Below are 7,767 nucleotides of genomic sequence, written 5' to 3' on the forward strand. Positions count from 1 at the left end.
ATGACATTACACTAGCTTCACCCTTCATTCCTACAGCTCGAGTTAACGAAAGGGAAACAGGCGATTTCTAAAAAGCACATATATTCTAGGAAAATCTCTCTAGTAAAGTGTGACTAGTATGACAGTGTGTGTGCATGTGAGCACTTCTGGGGTATTTCCATGCCTTTGGGGTGCCATATGGTTCCCCTTTAGAATTAGTAAGATGGGGATCTATCATCTCACACTGGGTATCCTGGTGGTTGGTTTTCCCATAGTTAAAAAGAAATTATGAAACTAATATACTATTGTAAATCAACTATATTTCAATAAAAAAAAAGAAGCTACACCCTATTATTCCTGACACTGAGATCTTTCAACTCCAAATGCAAATACACATTTAAAACCTATTTTTCTTCGGTTTCTTCACTTGAAGATTTTATTTCCCTGATATATTCTGTTGGCTTTCTCTTTTTCGTTAGGTGTGCTTTTTTTTTTTTTAACATGTGCAAGTGGATTATCAGAAAAATCCAGCACAATGGATGTTTTCCTTAATTTGCATTTTTGGTTTTTCTTTGCATACAGTATTTCTTTTGTTCTGAATACAAATGATTTCTTTTTTTTTCCTACATCTTTATTGGAGTATAATTGCTTTACAATGGTGTGTTAGTTTCTGCTGTATAACAAAGTGAATCAGCTATACGTAAACATATATCCCCATATCTCCGCCCTCTTACAGCTCCTCCCTATTCCACCCCTCTAAGTGGACACAAAGCACTGAGCTGATCTCCCTGTGCTATGTGGCTGCTTCCCACTAGCTATCTAGTTTACATTTGGTAGTGTATATATGTCCATGCCACTCTCTCACTTTGTCCCAGGTTACGCTTCCCACTCCCCGTGTCCTCAAGTCCATTCTCTACATCTGTGTCTTTATACCTGTCCTGCCCCTAGGATCTTCAGAGCCATTTTTTTTTTTTAGATTTCATATATATATGTGTAGCATACAGTATTTGTTTTTCTCTTTCTGACTTACTTCACTCTGTATGACAGACTCTAGGTCCATCCACCTCAATACAAATAACTCAATTTCATTTCTTTTTTATGGCTGAGTAATATTCCTTAGTATATATGTGCCACATCTTCTTTATCCATTCATCTGTCAATGGATGCTTAGGTTGCTTCCGTGTCCTGGCTATTGTAGATAGAGCTGCAATGAACATTGTGGTACGTGACTCTTTGTGTATTATGGTTTTCTCAGGGTATAGGCCCAGTAGTGGGATTGCTGGGTTGTATGGTAGTTCTATTTTTAGTTTTTTAAGGAATCTCCATACTGTTCTCCATAGTGGCTGTACCAATTTACATTCCAACCAACAGTGCAAGGGGGTTCCCTTTTCTCCACACCCTCTCCAGCATTTATTGTTTGTAGATTTTTTGATGATGGCCATTCTGACCAGTGTGAGGTGATAACTCATTGTAGTTATGATTTGCATTTCTCTAATGATTAGTGATTTTGAGCATCCTTTCATGTGCTGGTTGGCAATCTGTATATCTTCTTTGGAGAAATGTCTATTTAGATCTTCTGCCCATTTTTGGATTGGGTTGTTTGTTTTTCTGATATTGAGATGCATGAGCTGCCTGTATACTTTGGAGATTAATCCTTTGTCAGTTGCTTCATTTGCAAATATTTTCTCCCATTCTGAGGGTTGTCTTTTTGTCTTGTTTATGATTTTCTTTGCTATGCAAAAGCTTTTAAGTTTCATTAGGTCCCATTTGTTTATTTTTGTTTTTATTTGCATTTCTCCAGGAGGTGGGTCTAAAAGGATCTTGCTGTGATGTATGTCACAGACTGTTCTGTCTACGTTTTCCTCTAAGAGTTTTATAGTATCTGTCCTTACATTTAGATCTTTAATCCATTTTGAGTTTATTTTTGTGTATGGTGTTAGGGAGTATTCTAATTTCATACTTTTACATGTAGCTGTCCAGTTTTCCCAGCACCACTTATTGAAAAGGCTGTCTTTTCTCCATTGTATATTCTTGCCTCCTTTATCGAAGATAAGGTGACCTTATGTGTGTGGGTTTATCTCTGGGCTTTCTATCCTGTTCCATTGATCTATATTTCTGTTTTGTGCCAGTACCATACTGTCTTGATTACTGTAGCTCTGTAGTATAGTCTACAGTCAGGGACCCTGATTCTTCCAGCTCCATTTTTCTTTCTCAAGATTGCTTTGGCTATTCGGGGTCTTTTGTGTTTCCATACAAATTATGAAATTTTTTGTTCTAGTTCTGTGAAAAGTGCCATTGGTAGTTTGATAGGGATTGCATTGAATCTGTAGATTGCTTTGGGTAGTATAGTCATTTTCACAATGTTGATTCTTCCAATCCAAGAACATGGTATATCTCTCCAACTGTTTGTATCAATTTTAATTTCTTTCATCAGCGTCTTATAGTTTTCTGAATACAGGTTTTTGTCTCCTTGGGTAGGTTTATTCCTCGGTATTTTATTCTTTTTGTTGCAGTGGTAAATGGGAGTGTTTCCTTAATTTCTCTTTCAGATTTTTCATCATTAGTGTATAGGAATGCAAGAGATTTCTGTGCATTAATTTTATACCCTGCTACTTTACCAAATTCATTGATTAGCTCTACTGGTTTTCTGGTAGCATCTTTGGGATTCTCTATGTATAATAACATGTCATCTGCAAACAATGACAGTTTTACTTCTTCTTTTCTGATTTGGATTCCTTTTATTTCTTTTTCTTCTCTGGTTGCTGTGGCTAAAACTTCCAAAACTATGTTGAATAACAGTGGTGAGGGTGGGCAACCTTGTCTTGTTCCTGATCTTAGTGGAAGTGATTTCAGTTTTTCACCATGGAGAACGTTTGCTGTGGGCTTGTCATATATGGCCTTTATTATGTTGAGGTAAGTTCTCTCGCTGTCCACTTTCTGGATGGTTTTTATCATAAATGGGTGTTGAATTTTGTCAAGAGCTTTTTCTGCATCTATTGAGATGATCATATGGTTTTTCTCCTTCAATTTGTTAATATGGCTTATCACATTGATTGATTTGCATATATTGAAGAATTCTTGCATTCCTGGGTGCTGCTGGATTCTGTTTGCTAGTATTTTGTTGAGGATTTTTGCATCTACGTTCATCAGTGATATTGGTCTGTAGCTTTCTCTTTTTGTGACGTATTTGTCTGGTTTTGGTATCAGGGTAATGGTGGCCTCGTAGAGTGAGTTTGGGAGTGTTCCTCCCTCTGCTATATTTTGGAAGAGTTTGAGAAGGATAGGTGTTAGCTCTTCTCTAAATGTTTGACAGAATTCGCCCGTGAAGCCATCTGGTCCTGGGCTTTTGTTTGTTGGAAGATTTTTAATCACAGTTTCAATTTCAGTGCTTGTGATTGATCTGTTTATATTTTCTATTTCTTCCTGGTTCAGTCTCGGGAGGTTGTGCTTTTCTAAGAACTTGTCCATTTCTTCCAGGTTGTCCATTTTATTGGCATATAGTTGCTTGTAGCAATCTCTCATGATCCTTTGTATTTCTGCAGTGTCAGTTACTTCTCCTTTTTCATTTCTAATTCTATTGAGTTGAGTCTTCTCCCTTTTTTTCTTGATGAGTCTGGCTAATGGTTTATCAATTTTGTTTATCTTCTCAAAGAACCAGCTTTTAGTTTTATTGATCTTTGCTACTGTTTCCTTCATTTCTTTTTCATTTATTTCTGATCTGCTGATCTTTATGATTTCTTTCCTTCTGCTGACTTTGGGGTTTTTTGTTCTTCTTTTTCTAATTGCTTTAGGTGTAAGGTTAGGTTGTTTATTTGAGATGTTTCTTGTTTCTTGAGGTAGCATTGTATTGCTATAAACTTCCCTCTTAGAACTACTTTTGCTGCATCCCATAGGTTTTGGGTTGTCATGTCTTCATTGTCAGTTGTTTCTAGCTATTTTTTGATTTCCTCTTTGATTTCTTCAGTGATATCTTGGTTATTTAGTAGTGTATTGTTTAGCCTCCATGTGTTTGTATTTTTTACAGATTTTTCCTGTAATTGATATCTAGTCTCATAGCGCTGTGGTTGGAAAAGATACTTGATACAATTTCAATTTTCTTAAATTTACCAAGGCTTGATTTGTTACCCAAGATATGATCTATCCTGGAGAATGTTCCATGAGCACTTAAGAAGAAAGTGCATTCTGTTGTTTTTGGATGGAATGTCCTGTAAATATCAATTAAGTCCATCTTGTTAAATGTGTCATTTAAAGCTTGTGTTTCCTTATTTATTTTCATTTTGGATGATCTGTCCATTGGTGAAAGAGGGGTGTTAAAGTCCCCTCCTATGATTGTGTTACTGTCGATTTCCCCTTTTATGGCTGTCAGCATTTGCCTTATGTATTGAGGTGCTCCTATGTTGGGTGCATAAATATTTACAATTGTTATATCTTCTTCTTGGATTGATCCCTTGATCATTATGTAGTGCCCTTCTTTGACTCTTGTAATAGTCTTTATTTTAAAGTCTACTTTGTCTGATATGAGAATTGCTACTCCAGCTTTCTTCTGATTTCCATTTGCATGGAATATCTTTTTCCATCCCCTCACTTTCAGTCTGTATGTGTCCCTAGGTCTGCAGTGGGTCTCCTGTAGACAGCATATATACGGATCTTGTTTTTGAATACATTCAACCAGTCTATGTCTTTGCTTGGAGCATTTAAGCCATTTACATTTAAGGTAGTTATCGATATGTGTGTTCCTATTACCAGTTTCTTAATTGTTTTGGGTTTGTTATTGTAGGTCTTTTCCTTCTCTTGTGTTTCCTGCCTAGAGAAGTTCCTTTAGCATTTGTTTTAAAGCTGGTTTGGTGGTGCTGAATTCTCTTAGCTTTTGCTTGTCTGTAAAGGTTTTAATTTCTCCATCAAATCTGAATGAGATCCTTGCTGGGTAGAGTAATCTTGGTTGTAGGTTTTTCCCTTTCCTCACTTTAAATATTTCCTGCCACTCCCTTCTGGTTTGCAGAGTTTCTGCTGAAAGATCAGCTGTTAACCTTATGGGGATTCCCTTGTATGTTATTTGTTGCTATTCCCTTGCTGCTTTTAATATTTTTTCTCTGTATTTAATTTTTGATAGTTTAATTAATATGTGTCTTGGCATGTTTCTCCTTGGATTTATCCTGTATGGAACTCTGTGTGCTTTCTGGACTTGATTGACTATTTCCTTTCCCATATTAGGGAACTTTTCAACTATAATCTCTTCAAACATTTTCTCAGTCCCTTTCTTTTCCTCTTCTTCTTCTGGGACCCCTATAATTCGAATGTTGGTGTGTTTAATGTTGTCCCAGAGGTCTCTGAGACTGTCCTCAATTCTTTTCATTCTTTTTTCTTTATTCCGCTCTGCAGTAGTTATTTCCACTAGTTTATCTTCCAGGTCACTTATCCGTTCTTCTGCCTCAGTTATTCTGCTATTGATTCCTTCTAGAGAATATTTAATTTCATTTATTGTGTTGTTCATCACTGTTTGTTTGCTCTTTAGTTCTTCTAGGTCCTTGTCAAATGTTTCTTTTATTTTCTCCATTCTATTTCCAAGATTTTGGATCATCTTTACTATCATTACTCTTAATTTTTTTTCAGGTAGACTGCCTATTTCCTCTTCATTTGTTTGGTATGGTGGTTTTTACCTTGCTCCTTCATCTGCTGTGTGTGTCTTTGTCTTCTCATTTTGCTTAACTTACTATGTTTGGGGTCTCCTTTTCACAGGCTGCAGGTTCGTAGTTCCCATTGTTTTCAGTGTCTGCCCACACTGGCTAAGGTTGATTCAGTGGGTTGTGTAGGCTTCCTGGTAGAGGGGACTGGTGCCTGTGTTCTGATGGATGAGGCTGGCTCTTGTCTTTCTGGTGGGTAGGACCGTGTCCGGTGGTGTGTTTTGGGGGTGTCTGTGACCTTATTATGATCTCAGGCAGCCTCTCTGCTGATGGGTGGAGTTGTGTTCCTTTCTTGCTACTTGTTTGGCATAGGGTGTCCAGCACTGTAGCTTGCTGGTCGTTGAGTGGAGCTGGGTTTTATCGTTGAGATGGAGATCTCTGAGAGAGCTTTCACTGTTTGATATTACGTGGGGCTGGGAGGTCTCTGGTGGACCAATGTCCTGAACTCGGCTCTCCCACCTCAGAGGCACAGGCCTGATACCCGGCTGGAGCACCAAGACTCTGTCAGCTACCCGGCCAGAAGAAAAGGGAGGAAAAAAAAAGAAAGAAAGAAAGAAAGAAAAATAAAATAAAATTTATTTTAAAAAATATATTATTAAAAATAAAAAAGGAATAAAAAGAAAAAAGAAAGAGAGAGTAACGAAACCAAAAAACAAATCCACCAATGATAACAAGCGCTAAAAACTATACTAAAGAACAAAAAACAAAAAAACAGACAGAGCCCTAAGACAAATGGTAAAAGCAAAGCTATACAGACAAAATCACACAAAGAAGCATACACATACACACTCACAAAAGGAGAAAAAGGAAAAAATATATATACATATAAAAAAAAAGGGAAGAGAGCAACCAAATAAATAAAACAAATCTACCAGTGATAATAAGCTCTGAATACTAAACTAAGATAACATAAAACCAGAAACAAATGAGATGCAGAAAGCAAAGCCCAGTCTACAGTTGATCCCAAAGGCCACCACCTCAATTTTGAGATGATTCATTTTCTATTCAGGTATTCCACAGATGCAGGGTACATCAATTTGATTGTGGAGATTTAATCTACTGCTCCTGAGGCTTCATGGAGAGATTTCCCTTTCTCTTCTTTGTTCGCACAGCTTCTGGGGTTCAGCTTTGAATTTGGCTCTGCCTCTGCATGTAGGTCGCCTGAGGGTGTCTGTTCCCCACCCAGACAGGACAGGGTTAAAGTAGCAGCTGATTCGGGGGCTCTGGCTCACTCAGGCCAGGGGGAGGGAAGGGTATGGAATGCAGGGCGAGCCTGCAGCGGCAGAGGCCAGTGTGACGTTGCAACAGCCTGAGGCGCGCTGTGTGTTCTCCTGGGGAAGTTGTCCCTGGATCACGGGGCCCTGGCAGTGGCGGGCTGCACAGGCTCCCGGAAGGGGAGGTGTGGATAGTGACCTGTGCTTGCACACAGTATTCTTGGTGGCTGCAGCAGCAGCCTTTGCGTCTCATGACGGTCTCTGGTGTCCACACTGATAGCCGCAGCTTGCGCCTGTCTCTGGAGCTCATTTAGGCGGTGCTCTGAATCCCCTCTCCTCTCACACCCCGAAACAATGGTCTCTTGCCTCTTAGGCAGTTCCAGACATTTTCCCGGACTCCCTCCCGGCTAGCTGTGGCGCACTAGCCCCTTCAGGCTGTGTTCACGCAACCAACCCCAGTCCTCTCCCTGGGATCCGACCTCCGAAGCCCAAAGCCTCAGCTCCCAGGCCCCACCCGCCCCAGCGGGTGAGCAGACAAGCCTCTCAGGCTGGTGAGAGCTGGTCAGCACCCATCCTCTGTGCGGGAATCTGTCCGCTTTTCCCTCTGCACCCCTGTTGCTGTGCTCTCCGCTGTGGCTCCGAAACCTCCCCCGCCCCCCGCCCACCCACTGTCTCTGCCAGTGAAGGGGCTTCCTAGTGTGTGGAAGCTTTTCCTCCTTTACAGCTCCCTCCCAGAGGTTCAGGTCCCCTCCCTATTCTTTTGTCTCTGTTTCTTCTTTTTACTTTTGCCCTACCCAGGTATGTGGGGAGTTTCTTGCCTCTTGGGAAGTCTGAGGTCTTCTGCCAGCGTTCAGTAGGTGTTCTGTAGGAGCTGTTCCACATGTAGATGTATT

The sequence above is a fragment of the Balaenoptera borealis genome (assembly GCF_965194805.1).
Source record: "Balaenoptera borealis genome assembly, chromosome: 3".
Classification (NCBI taxonomy): domain Eukaryota; kingdom Metazoa; phylum Chordata; class Mammalia; order Artiodactyla; family Balaenopteridae; genus Balaenoptera; species Balaenoptera borealis.